Genomic DNA, 14,060 nt, shown 5'->3' on the forward strand with positions numbered 1-14,060 from the left:
CCTACAGGTACAGAAATATTTTTGTATCTCTTTGTACAACATGCACCCTTCAAGTTACAGGCACTTATGTATGCACAAACATTTAAATTTATATGTGCTTGTAACATAAACAGCAAGTCTTCAGTTCAAACACAGGTATTGGGTAATAAATTACTTTATACATAACAGTAATTGAGGAAAAGTGTATGGGGAATAACTTTTGTTAGACCAAAGGCTGGAAAAACACATAGGTTTAGAGGGAGGTGAGTTTTCTTCAGGTCATTTTCAGGGCTCATGTACCTCCAAACTTTTTTTCCCTTTTTTATGTTAGGTAAGCTAAAAATAATTGTATTTGTACCCCCAACCCTTGTTTTACCTCACAGCCTTAACCCATCCTGGTTACCCAGGGCTGAGCACAAATTGGTGCTTTTTCCTGGACACATCACAGGCCTGAAACAGCCCAAATTTCCTCTCTTTTTTTACTTTCCTGGGGTATATTTGGGTGGTTCGTCCTCTCACGATCCCAGGAGCTACGAAGCACAGCACAGCTCCTCATGTCTGGAGACTACCTGGGGCCTGATATCTGCCAGCTTCTGTGGTGGCTGAGAAGGGCTAATTAAATCTCTCCATCAGCAGGTGAAAACTTTCCCTTTTATTTTTTTTTTTTCAATGGGAAGATACACAAGTAATTGTCTGTTCCCTGTGTCACCTCCTGTATCAGAGCTTCTGGCACAGGGCATGGAGGAATTGTCCTCTGGGAGTCAGAGAGAAAAGGGGAGAAAATTTGGAGGATTTGTCCAGTTTTGGAAAAGCATCTGGGAACAGCCTGGGAGAAATTCATCAGTTCTGCAGGATGAAGCTCAGAAGCTGAAGCCTTTTTTCCTTCTCTAAGAGCTGGCTAAAAGTAAACCAGATTCTGCTGCAATGAATTATTAAAAGCAGTTCATTTAACATCATTGTGATTTGGCTGAAGTGCAGACAGGGCAGAGTGGTTTCCCAAATCTTATTGACTTCCCTAAGTGTTCTATTAGAGGACAAAAATGTGAGTTTGTCAGCAAAAATATCTGCTGGACAAAACAACACAGAGTAAAATGCTCTTTGGAGGGAGAAGAGAGCTGAATTGGAGCTCCTGGTGAACAAACAAACAAACAAAAATTTTTTAAAATGGCAATATTTTATTTTTAAGTGGCTTGATAAATAAAACTGTGCTCTGACAGTTGTGTCATCCATCAGGTTCCCCCTCTCCTTTGCCCTCTTCTGCCCTGGTCACTGTTTTAATGAGTCATGTTTCACCATCTGGCTTAGGAGCTGACTGTGCATTGATGTGCATGGCAGAGTTCAGGGAATCACAGAATGGTTTGGGTTGGGAGGGACCAGAAAGATCACCCAGTTTCACGCCCTGCCATGAGCAGGGACCCCTCCCACTAGACCAGATTGCTTTGAGGCCCATCCATCCTGGCCTTCGGTGTTTCCAGGGATGGGGCATTCACCACCTCTCTGCACAAGGAGTGCCTCATCCTGCTCATAATAAAAAATTGCTTCCTTCTCTCTAATCTAAATCTACCCTGAGCTTGAAACTATTGCCCCTTGTCCCATTGCAACAGGCCCTGCTAAAATGCTGCTCTGACTCTTCTCAATTTTTTAACTTTTTTTTAAGAATTTTTACTTTCTCCAGTTGTTCCTTCCTTGCAGTGCAATTTCTCACAGCCCTCTGAGCTTTGTCAGCAGGGCTTTCAGCTTCTGGGTTTTGCAACCACGAGTCCCAGATCACTGAGCAAAACCAGGGTATGGCTAAAACCCAGGCTGTGAAGTTCAGTCTCCAAGGCAAAGGTCCTGTTAATTCAGGATGGCCAGAACTCCTTGTAATGGATCTCACATAAAAATGTGAGGGTAACTCACCCTCCTAAGTGCTTTAATAAATGGATAATGATGCAGAAAGGCTTTAGGGCTCCTCTTTTCTCTCCTTCCCTTTTTCCGTTCTTTAATATATGACAGAAAATAATAGCTATCTCTAAAACAATTAATTAGAAAGGAAAAAAAACCTGTAAATACACATTACCAACTGAACTGTTTAATAAAGAAAACTTAAATACACAATCCCTGAAGACAGTTCCAATATGTTTTGCATTGCTGCTACCACCAGGAAATAAGTAAAATATGCAGAGAACCACACTCAGTTTGTATCTGACTAAAGATTTAAAGGGTTCTGTCAAAAGCTATTACCACAAACATTCATTGAATTTTTCTTTCCTTCTAATTTCCAGTGGGAAGGTCCAAAAACGTCTGTGGAAAACTGTCACATCTTTAACATGAATTGTCGTCTTCAGTAAGTCTAATCATGGAAAAGGCTCTGGATTTGTAGAAATCACGAGGCTTTCTCCCAGATGAGTGAGAACAGCTGCTGGAATTCTCCATTTTCGTCTCTTTTATTCTTCATTTTTCCTCATATTTTATTGGCATTTTGTACAGCACTAAGTGGTGGGATCTGTAGTGAGGGGGCCCTGTGCCCTGCTCAGGTGAGAGCCCACCTGCAGAGCTGCCCCAGCCCTGGGGCCCAGCACAGGGAGGACGTGGAGCTGCTGGAGAGAGCCCAGAGGAGGCTCCAGGATGAGCAGAGGGATGGAGCAGCTCTGCTGGGAGGAAAGGCTGGCACAGCTGGGATTGTTCAGCCTGGACAGGAGAAGCTTTGGGCTGAGCTCAGGGTGGCCTTGCAGGGCCTGAAGGAGCCCCAGGAAACCTGGAGAGAGACAATTCCCAGGGGCTGGAGGGACAGGACACGGGGAATGGCTTCAAACTGACAGAAATTAGGTAATAGGAAGGAATTCTTCTCTGTGATGGTGGTGAAACACTGGAATAGGTTGCCCAGAGAAGCTGTGGCTGCCCCTGGATCCCTGGCAGTGTCCAAGGCCAGGTTGGACATTGGGGCTTGGAGCCACCTGGGACAGTGGAAAGTGTCCCTGCCCATGGCAGGAGTTTGAACAAGATCACCTTTAAGGTCCCTTCCAACCCAAACCATTCCATGATTCCATTCTCATATGTTCCTTTCTAAAGCATGGTGGGCAATCAGGATTTTTAATATCCATAGGCAGGAAGATCCTTGGGAAGCACCACGGCTCTACATGGGATGCTGGACACCCTAAATTTAGGACAGGTAGAAGAAGACATGGTGTTTTTAATTTCCCTACTGATCCTGGTGGTTCCCTCAGTCTCATCAAGAATCAGTGTAAATTAGTTTCCTAAAGAACTGCATTTTGCAGCTAATGGGAGTCCTTGGTTACCACATGATTATTTCCTAAATGGAAAAAAAAAATGCACATTAACATGAATATTTAAATGAGAGTGCGAATCATTAAAGACCCATTTGTTCTACAAATAGAGCTGCAATGGCTTTTTGAATAAATTCCTCGAGAAAAGCAGTTTTCTATAGATGTGTGAGGCCAGAAATTATTTACTTACTCACAGAAAAGGGGGAGGTATCTGTTGTTTTGAAGGAGAGCAACTAAACAGACCTAGGAGATCAATTTGTTTTTCTGCCTAGATTTTCATAATTGCTGTTTTTTTGCCATTTTCAACAGGATAATCAAGTCCCTAGGTGAACTTGAATAAAATTCTATGTTCTTTTGAGTTTGATGGACTGGTTATTTTTAGTCAGGTTTAGACGCTAGAAGCAAATTCAGGATTTTTTGGAGAGTTTGCACAGATCCTTAAGGATTTTTATAACACTTTAGAAGCACAGGGAAAAGCATTCTACTGCACTTATGATGCTTTCAAAGTATTTTGAAATGCTTTCATGAAAAAACTTGACAAAAATCTCACCAAGAAACAAGAAAGATGCAAGAAAGATGGAGAGAGATTATTTCCAAGGGGTGGAGTGACAGCACAAGGGGGAATGGCTTCAGACCGAGAGTAGGGTTAGGTGGGATATTGGGGAAAAAATTGTTCCCTGTGAGATTGGTGAGGCCCTGGCACAAAAAAACTTGTGGCTTCCCCATCCCTGGAAGTGTCCAAGGCCAGGTTGGACAGGGCTTAGAACACCCTGGGATAGTGGAAGGTGTCTCTGCCCATGGAATTGGAAGATGTTTAAGGTCTTTTCCAACCCAAGCCATTCCATGATTCTTTATATCTGTATATCCATATATGAGTATTTATATTCATGTGTCCATGTGTGCTGTAATACAAAGACAGTTGTTAAAACAAGAAAAAAAGAAAAATAGGGGAGCCCAGGTCAGCACCCTCAGATCACCCTCCTTCAAAGTATTTTGGCCTGCAAAAATGATACATTTGGGTTGTACCCTTGCATATCCAACAGTGGTTGTGTTCAGCCTAATGCTCTGGGCATTTGTAAACCACAGCTCCCAGCTACTAAACATTGCACAGACTCCTGGTACAGCCTGCAAATCTTCCTATTTCCTCCTGATTTTCCTCCTTATTTTCCTGGGGAAGTTTACACATGGACGCTGAAGCACTAAAACACGAGGTTTGCTCTTTCCTTCACCAAGGCGGGCTGGCAGTGCGCGTTTTCTCCTCTTTAGATGGCTTTTAAGGCTTGGAAAATGGATATTGCCATCTCAGTGCACCACTGATGCACGGTGCACAGATGCAGAGCCTTGGAAAACATTTGCATCGACTATCATGATGCTTTCCTAATTAGATGCCTCTGAATACAGATCTATTTCCAGCACGGTTTTTTACGTCGAACTGCACAACAAATTCAGTTCAACTGGCAGTTTGGCTCACCCAAATGCCATCCACGGGAGTTAGCTGAAATAAATTAAAGAGGCAGTAATGTGCTCGTAGCGCTGGCATTAGCATCTCGTGGCCTTTAGCTAGCTGAGGCAATAAACAAACCCGGGTTGTGAAAAGTTTCCTGCTTATGTGGACAGAAGGGTGTGTGATGGGCTGAGGGCTGATTGCCACTTCTCATCAGGCCCTGCCGTCGCTCACCTCTCCTGGCAGGGCTCCTGAGATCCCTCAGAGAGGGATTCGCCCTCCAAGAGAGGGTTAAAGGTGGGAATTCAGTGGATCCATGTGGACTCCATGTGGTTTCGAGAGCTGGTGCGAGGTGCTGCAGCTGGACTGGGGCAACAGCTGGTATCATCACAGGCAAAATGGGGCTGACAAAATCAAAAGCAGCCCTGCCAGGATGGACTTGGAGGGTGGAAATGCCCCAGAAGCCCCCCATGTCCTGGGCTCATCCCACTGTAGCCAGCAAGTGAAGGGGGAATTCTGTCCCCTGTGCCCTGCTTAGGTGAGAGCCCAGCCCTGGAGCCCAGCACAGGGAGGACGTGGAGCTGCTGGAGAGAGCCCAGAGGAGGCTCCAGGATGAGCAGAGGGATGGAGCAGCTCTGCTGGGAGGAAAGGCTGGCACAGCTGGGATTGTTCAACCTGGACAGGAGAAACTTTGGGCTGAGCTCAGGGTGGCCTTGCAGAGCCTGAAGGAGCCCCAGGAAACCTGGAGAGAGACAGTTCCCAAGGGCTGGAGGGACAGGACACAGGGAATGGCTTCCCAGTGCCAGAGGGCAGGGCTGGATGGGATCTTGGGCAGGAATTGTTCCCTGGGAGGGTGGTGAAACACTGGCACAGCTTCCCCTGAGATTCTGTGGCTGCCCCTGGATCCCTGGCAGTGCCCAAGGCCAGGTTGGACATTGGGGCTTGGAGCCACCTGGGATAATGGAAGGTGTCCCTGATCACGGGAGGGATGTTAGAACAAAACAATCTTTAAGTTGCCTTCCAAACCAAACCATTCTGTGATTCCCTCACTCCATAAAATAGAACAAAGGCAAAATGGGGGATGGGTGTCAAAGGAACCTTCGCTAACAAGGAAGGAACAGGGAATAAGGAAGGTGGATGTTGAAGGAACATTGCTAATAAGCTGATGGAAGGAGCAGCTCAACAGCTGGGGCAGGTCCCCCTCCCTGGGTGCTGCCTGCAGTGATGGGGCTCTGCTGACAAGAACCAGGCAGCGTGGATTGCAATTAAGGGTTTTTCCCTCTGGTTGTCCTTCAGCAAACAGCTCGTGTGAAACACCGGCTGCAGGCACAGCCAGACGACCTCTGTCAGGGTTTTTGGTGAAATTCAGAAGAGGCATCTATGTTTTCTCATGTCATCCTACTCCTTCCCCAGCTGATGGAAGCAAAAATTGCTTTTAAGTACCTGGAGCTGCAGATATAAATTACAGCTGAATTAGGATTTTAAACACTGCCTCGGGCTGGTTTCCTGGAGTCTCAAACAGTCAGGGACATTTGTGGCAGAAGAATACTTGCTACTGATAGAAAGTGTTTTTTTCTAGAAATTACCCACCATAGAGAGAAACATCATTTTGCTCAGTAATTAATGTTCTTGACTTTATCAAACTGTGGGACATGAAAGGAAGGGACAGTGCAGAGCTGGCAGAAGGCACAAAAGGGATGGAGGAGCTCTTCTGGCAGGACAAAATGGTGCCAAAAGCTGAGCAGAGATGAGAATTAGATGAGGAGAGAAAGAGAAAAGGAGAAAAAAATCTCACCTTTATGAAAGTCCAAACTGTGTGGAATTGCTGTCATTTTATATCAAATTGCCTCTTTTTCTTTTTCTTCCCTGAGGAACATGGATTACTTCAATATTGGGACTAAAGAAGTACTGCAGCAAAGGAAAAGCTCAAAATGGAGTTATTTAAATTGGTGAACCCTCTGCTTCCCCAGGAATCGTGTACTGGAGACCCAGACTGGGGTAAAGAAGGACAGCTGCTTTCTGCCATGCCTGAAGCCAATTTCCTACCCCAGGTTTAATTTGTGATGAACAGGAATGGATTTTGGCTCTGACAAGAAACCCTCAGGCAGAAGGGAGCAGGGGGCACAGGGGTGGTGGGTCCATGGCCCCTGGGGCCTCTGCCATGCCCTGCTGCTGAGCCTGGGGCTGGTGGAGCCCTGAAAAAACAGCCTGAGAGGGGCAGAGACATGGGACGAGCCAGAAGGTGATGGTGAGATCTTCCCCCACCTCCCCTCAGATTATGGAATGCCTTGGGTTGGAAGGGACCTTAAAACCCATCCAGTTCCACCCCTGCCATGGGCAGGGACACCTTCCACTGTCCCAGGCTGCTCCAAGACCCAGTGTCCAACCTGGCCTTGGACATTGCCAGGGATCCAGGGGAAGCCACAGCTTCTCTGGGCACCCTGTGCCCGAGCCTGCCCACCCTCAAAGAAAAGAATTTCTTCCCAATGTCCCATCTAAACCCGCCCTCTCTTAGTCTAAAGCAATTTCCCCTTGTTCTGCTACTAAATGTCCTTGCAAAATGTTTCTCCATCTCATGAGTGTCTGAGCTGGCCACCACATGCTGCTTCGTTTCCCCCAAATGAGGTCATTGCCTGAGAACAAATTCTAGGATGTTATCACAAAAAATTTACGCATTGCCACCAAAGAACCATCAGTATTTCCATTAATTTATATAAATACGCCTTCGGCCACCACGAGGACTGCAACTCCAAAGAGCAAACATTTTAATCATGTTCCAAAAGACTGCAGTTTGCTCAAGCACCTGCCAGCTTTATCCTGGCAGGCCAGGCTAGGATTGCTCTGGCATTTTACTGTGGCTTGCTGTTTGATGATCAATTTATCCCATAATTTTTTTAAATTTCTTTTTTTCAGGCAACAAATACTCGCTGTATGTGGCAAAGCATCTGGAGCCACTTGTTAGTCCAGCACACAAGGGATGCAGAGCAGTCAGCACAGCCACTGCCTAATTTTGAAGCTAGAATTTATTTATTTATGTCAGCTGGTCAAGCTACATCCTTTCCTTTCCTGTACTGTGACTGGAAAAAACAACTTTTACAGTCGTGGTGCATGACTTTTAAAAGCAGTCATGGCCCATCAGTGAGGAGAGCAGCACCTCTAGAAAGGAGAAAGGGCTTTGCAGCTCCTGCAGGTGGACAAGTTTGCAGGGCAGAGCAGAGAGCAGCCCTGAGATTTAGCACAGCTCCAGCTGAAGCTCCTTGGCGTGGTGCTGAAGCAGAGGGGTGATTGCCAGGCAGAGCAGCTCAGCACCAGAGATCCAGCAGAGCCTGGGAGAACAACCATTCAAACCCCACTTTTGTTGCCTAGAAAAGTGGGAAATGCAAAAGGCAACAGGAGTGCTGGACCATTAAAAAAAAAAAAAAAAAAAAAAAAAAAAAAGGTACAGCCTGGTGTTGTCCAGGCTTGATCTCATCTTTTAATCAGACAATGGCAAAAGGTTCTTTTCCAAGCCTTTACACACCTTAAAAAAAACCAGCCTTGACAATGCCTTCCTTGCATTGCCAGCAATGTGTCAGCTGAGAAAGTCAGCAAAGACTTTTTGAAGAGAGTGGAGCTTGGTGTGGTCACTGCTGGCTCAAGTCAAAGCCATATCAAAATGTTCCCAGAGTTTGGTGTGCAACTATTTCAAAGGGGAATAGGCTTGCATAAATATTTCCAAGACTGGAGTGGATGGTCAGCACTGTTTGAAAACACAAACACTGTTTGCAAACACTAACACTCCTGGCACCATGACACTGTCTGGGCTGGGCCTCGTGAGCTCATGTGCAGCTGGTAGCACTGAAGTCTACTTTTGAAGAGATCCCTGCGTCCCTTTTCAAATGGAAAAGGGAATTACTGAGTGCTTGTTTAGCTCAGGCACTGCAGGAACAGCAACCACGCTCTCTCTGAGGCAGGAGTTTAACTTTCAAAGACGACAGGACAGGAGGTTTCCGTCACGTTTCCCTCCCTGCCAGCAGATTGCTCCTGTCAGCCTTGACAAAGGGGAAACTTTGAGGCACAGAGGGCTCAGCTCTGCACAGGAGAGCACAAAGAAACTGAAAACGTTCTGCAGATACAGCAAATGACTCTTTAATGTTAATTTATATTTGCTAAGTTGTGACTCTTAAGCCTCCTAAAGACGGTGAAGATGCAGATGGGCAAATGCAGATTTTTTAAAACCATGACAATCTTATAATTAGAACAATCTGATCTTGTACGTGCTGAAGTTTGACACAGTACATTAGCTGAAGGTTAAATTACAACAAAGTACAGCTGAAAAGTTCAGAAGAGTAAAACTTCTCTAAGAAACCACATAAAATTATTTAATTCACTGCCACACATTTGTTCACCAGTAGCTGGATTCACACTTTGATTTCTGGGAGGGGCATTTTCATTCCCTGATCGAAGTAGTTTTGGAAGGAAGGAAAAAGGTCACTTTGAAAACTGTTGACGTCTGCAGACGGGGGAAAACTCCTGATTGATTTATGTTTGTTTGTACCATGTGTGATGGGAACTGAAATATTAAGCAAAGGGTGTGGGGAGGGCATCAGGAATCATGTATTGGAGAAGGTCAGGTTCTATTTTCAAACGTCTTAATTTTTCAGGACTGTGGCTTTCTCTCACACTTAATAGTTATGGCATTTACTGTGTAAATTCCTAACTCAAATATATCAGCAGAAAGATGACCTTGCCAGATTGCAGAAATATGCTAAATATTAAATCCCTTAAGGCTTAGGCTTCGCTCACACATGCAAAGAAGTTTCAAGAAATGGTTATGAAATACAAATACACATCACAGCCACACTGAACTTACATAATATCTTAGACAAGAAAGTTAAGTTCTAATAACTGACTTTTAGATGTCAGTGCCACAGGAGAATTCAGGAAAAAAGGTCATCTTGAGAGGCTAAGGGAAACATATTCCACCAGATCCCTATTTTTCATCCAAGAAAGGCAGAAGTTCTCTTAGTGTCCCTAAAACTTGAGCTGAATCAAAATACCAAATCAAAATGCTTTTATCTCCCAGGATTCTTTAAATGTCCATGTATTTGTGCCCAAATGGGCAATATCTGGAGCTAAACACAACAGTTGGATTCCCTGGCCAAAACCCTCACACCTTCATATCTCAGAGCTGGTGAGATCTTTAATTGATTGATTGTCCAGAAAAAAAGAGCTGAAAACAACCTGTGCTTTGACTGACAGTTCAGTTAATGAGCTTAACTAGATAATCCTGCCAGGTCTGTAGTTAAATACCACAGCTAAGGAAAGGTATTACCCCTGTTTTTCTCCTCACTCTGGCTTTACCAAGTGCACAGTTCCGAGACAAAAGACAAGGGGCACAGCCCAGTGCCCAGAAAAAATCCCAGCTACTTCAATTCTTTTGTTAATGAAGAACAAAACTGGCCAATTTCCATCAACATCTCAACAAAGTTTAAAGATGTGGTTTCTCATGTTTTTCCAGGAGAAATTACATGGCTCTTGAAACTACTCTAGTAAACAGAAAAATAGAAAAATCCACCAACAAAAGGAAAAAAAAAAAAAAAGAGCTTTTAACCTCAGAGGCTGCAACTTGCTTCTTATTTTAGCAGCTCTTACCAAGGTAAGGTAGCAGAGGTACATTGCATTCTTCTAAAACTTCAGCTGAATCCAGAATCTCTCATGTTACACGAAGTGGGAGAATAACACAGTTATTCTGCTGAATAGGGTATTTAGAGAGAAATCTCTCTTTGATCAATTAACTTGGTTGACTGTATGTAGGCGAGAAACAGATTTCTCTGAAATATTTGGCCTTAGTTAATCAGAGAAGTGATCAGGCTGTGTCAGTGTCAGGCTGTAGCAACAAGCTCTTTTTCTTTCTTTTCAGATTAGAGGAAGAAGGATCCTGTAAAAATGTCAATTTCTCAGTTATGATTCCCAACCAATTTTTGACTGCAGAATGAAAATCCCTAAATTGCCATGAAGTCATAAATACCCTGGGTTATATAATACAGCCTCACATCCTCATTAAAAGTGATGTCTTCAGCACCATTTACTAATTCCCCATTTTTTCCCAACTTTGGTGAAAACTGCCTTGCAAGGAGTCCACCTCCAACACCCGGCCCGTGTCGTTGAGGGATTTATTGGATGTGCTTCCAGGTCTCCATTAACTGTGACCTTCCAGCCTATTAACTATTTACCGCTGGTATCATATGAGCATTGCTAACATAAACCCTGCTGCTGTGAATGTGGATGCTCGATGTAACTAAGGAAGGAGAAGTGGATGGGATCAGCTCCATCTGGAAATGGGATAAACTCCTCTCTATCTCACCAAACTGAGGTGATTTTGCTGCAGAAGGAGGCTGGACACTTTCAAGGGTTGGAAGCCAGACTAAAGCCTGAGGAAGGACCTAAATAAGCAGTGGGTCAGCTTGGTTTGCTGTCCAAAAAAGGGAATTTCAGCACCAAGAAAAAGTTCTGTTCCTCCAGACTCTCTCTGCAGGCAATTCCTGCACAGCAGATAATAGATGCTGATATGTAACCAGACAGAATTTGTTTGGCTTTGTTTCTGATGCAACAGACACATCAAAAAACAATCAGATGTCACTGCAGCTATATTTACAAATGGATGGCTAATAACTGGAAGCTGGTGCAAATTAAGTCGGATTTATTTCGCTCTAGGTGAGAGCTTGTTAATAACAGTGAAATGCACGAAGAAGAGAGGCTCTGCTAAATCTCCCTGCTTGGCAGAAGCCTCATCCATCACGGACTTGCTGCAGTTGAATATGGCACATTTACACAGTCTGTGAAAGATTTGCAAAAGCACCCAGGGGATTAAAGTGCACGAGTGCCAATGACTTTAAATGGTACTTGCTTTTGCAAATTTCATCCCCTGAGACTTCAGTAAACTTAATAATGCACAAAAATACTGTCTGAAGTGCAATCCAGCTTTACATAAGCTGGGCAAGTCATGCTTTTGTTTTAATTTGACTGATATTTTAAGGGGGAAACAAAAATGAATGGTTTTTGGTTTTTTTTAAGAAATTATCAGATTGGAAAGTAGATTTTATAACAATACTTAACTCCTAGGCTCACAAATATAGAAGTTCCTAACAGCAAATAGATCAGATGGGTTTTTTTCAGTGGGAATCAACAGGTTTTATGTCAGCAAAAAGACAGGCAAAAGAAATTAAGTGGCCTTGACTAATCATCTCACCTAAAGAATATCGCTGCTGACAGAGCACAGGAAAAGGGAGTTACAGGAGGGAACAGAAGAGCCTAAAGCACACAAACAAAAGTAACCTTTTAAAGTTGATTTGCATCAGAGGCCGTGGACCATTGTCTAAAAATACTAATGTTGACTCCAGCAACCCAGTCAAGCCTTACGTAGTGTATCAGGAGAAAAGCTTTTCAGCTGGGAGTGCTTTAGCAGGAAGCAGCAGGAAAATCAAGAGTGAAATTCCATTGCTAGGACAAAGAACACGCAATCCAAGTGCATGCCTGCTCATGCCATGATAACTAAGGCATGCCCTGAAAGCCTGGAAGAGCTGAGAAACCATTTTTTCTGTGTGCACAAGTCCTCCTCAGCCATGTGGTTTTGTATTCCTGAGCTGCAAAACATTTTTCAGCGGCATTTTGCAAGTACAGATCCATCACCTGCTTATTGTCAGCTCTTTCCAGGGCAGAGAGGGAGAAGGACACTCCAGAAGTGGAAAGCAGGTGGGGATGTCCTTCAAGGTTTTCTGATGAATTATCCTTCGGGATGAAGCAGTGGCTTCCACACACACACAGGGTTCGTGAAGCAACCCTCTTGTTAGAGGGTAGAAATGAGCTGAGACACAGACTTCTTGTTTATCACAGCATAAAAAGGGTCCTGGTTTATTCCTTACAGCTCAGCCATCCTGACTCCAACCACTCACTGACTCTGGCTGCAGCAAGTTCCTACTGCAGGTTTCCTTTGCAGCCTCTGACTGCTGGTTATTTCCTGCCAAACTATGGCTGCAGATACCAGTTTGCAGACTGACTGCAGGCTTTTACCCAGCTAGACTGTGGCTTCAGGTTCCAACAACAGGCACTAACTGCAGATCCAGACTGACCTCACAGCAGTGAGTCCCTCTCCCCAGGATTCTTCTTCTCCTTCTTCATGATTCTCCTCAAGATTCTTCCTCCATGACCCCCATCACCAGCTAACCCACTCCCTTTTATCACACTTATCTTCATTGGCTATGGCTGTGACTCATGGGGGGCCAGGCTGTATTGGGTAATTAACACAGCTGTTACTCATCAGGGATGAGGTCACCTGTATTCCCTTCTCCTACAGAGGGTTTTAGCAAGGCTAATAAATCTAGGAATGTTTTAGCAAGGCTACATTATTTTCATTGTAACTAGAGTTTATCTATCTTTGCAAAAGGCAAAGCTACTGAATTTTAAACTAGGTCTTAGGGCTTCTCTTACTAGCTAATACAGACACTTAAAATCCTCTGTTTAAACTCGCATTTGTACCTCATGTCCGTGGATTTAAGTATCTTCTCTGAAGGTTCTAATACAGTCCTCACATTTCTGGGCACTCCTGGGCCTGTATGGATTTGGCCCAGGGGGATTCATACTTCAACATCTCCCCCTTCTCTTTGAGCCCTGAAGGCCCTCTTAATTGCTTTATCAATCATTTGTTGAATGCATTGGAGCAAACAAGGCATCATTATCAGCACAATTATGACGACTAATACGTATAGACTAATTTTTAAAAACTCTTTCAGCACTGAACCTGTTTTGTATCATGTATTGCAATTTCACTCAGGTCTGGCTGGGTGGGAAGACAACCAAGCTCACCAAAGCAGCCCAAGGGCTGCCCCCCTGTGCCTGCAGAGTCACAGAATCCCAGAATAATCCATGCTGGAAGACATCCCCAAGACTGAGTCCCACCTGTGACCCATCCCCACCCTGTCACCAGCCCAGAGCACTGCGTGCCACGTCCTTGGACACCTCCAGGGATGGGGACTCCACTGCCACCCTGAACATCTGTCCCAATGTTTAACAATCCCTTCAGTTGGAAGACCTGAATTTCAGAGGAAATTCTTCCTCATGCCCAGCCTGAACCTGCCCTGGCACATCTTGAGGCCTCCTGCCCTCCCCAGAAAGGGAAGATGAGCTCCAGTGGACTTTCAGCCACGGGTTGATAAATTCTGAGGTGATAACTTTCAACACCAGGAGCGAGGAAGCAGCTCCAGGAGTTGTATCTCACCTTTCTGGAGCACATCCTCCCTCGTGCTGCAGCCTTGCAGTGAGGTGGCACCTGAGGAAAATCAAAAATCAAGGGCAGGAACAAGGTTTATGTCATGCTCGTGCACCCAGGGAAG

Source organism: Chamaea fasciata, unplaced genomic scaffold, assembly GCF_029207755.1.
Source record: "Chamaea fasciata isolate MVZ Bird 193981 ecotype frontalis unplaced genomic scaffold, bChaFas1.0.hap1 SCAF_2, whole genome shotgun sequence".
Lineage (NCBI taxonomy): Eukaryota > Metazoa > Chordata > Aves > Passeriformes > Sylviidae > Chamaea > Chamaea fasciata.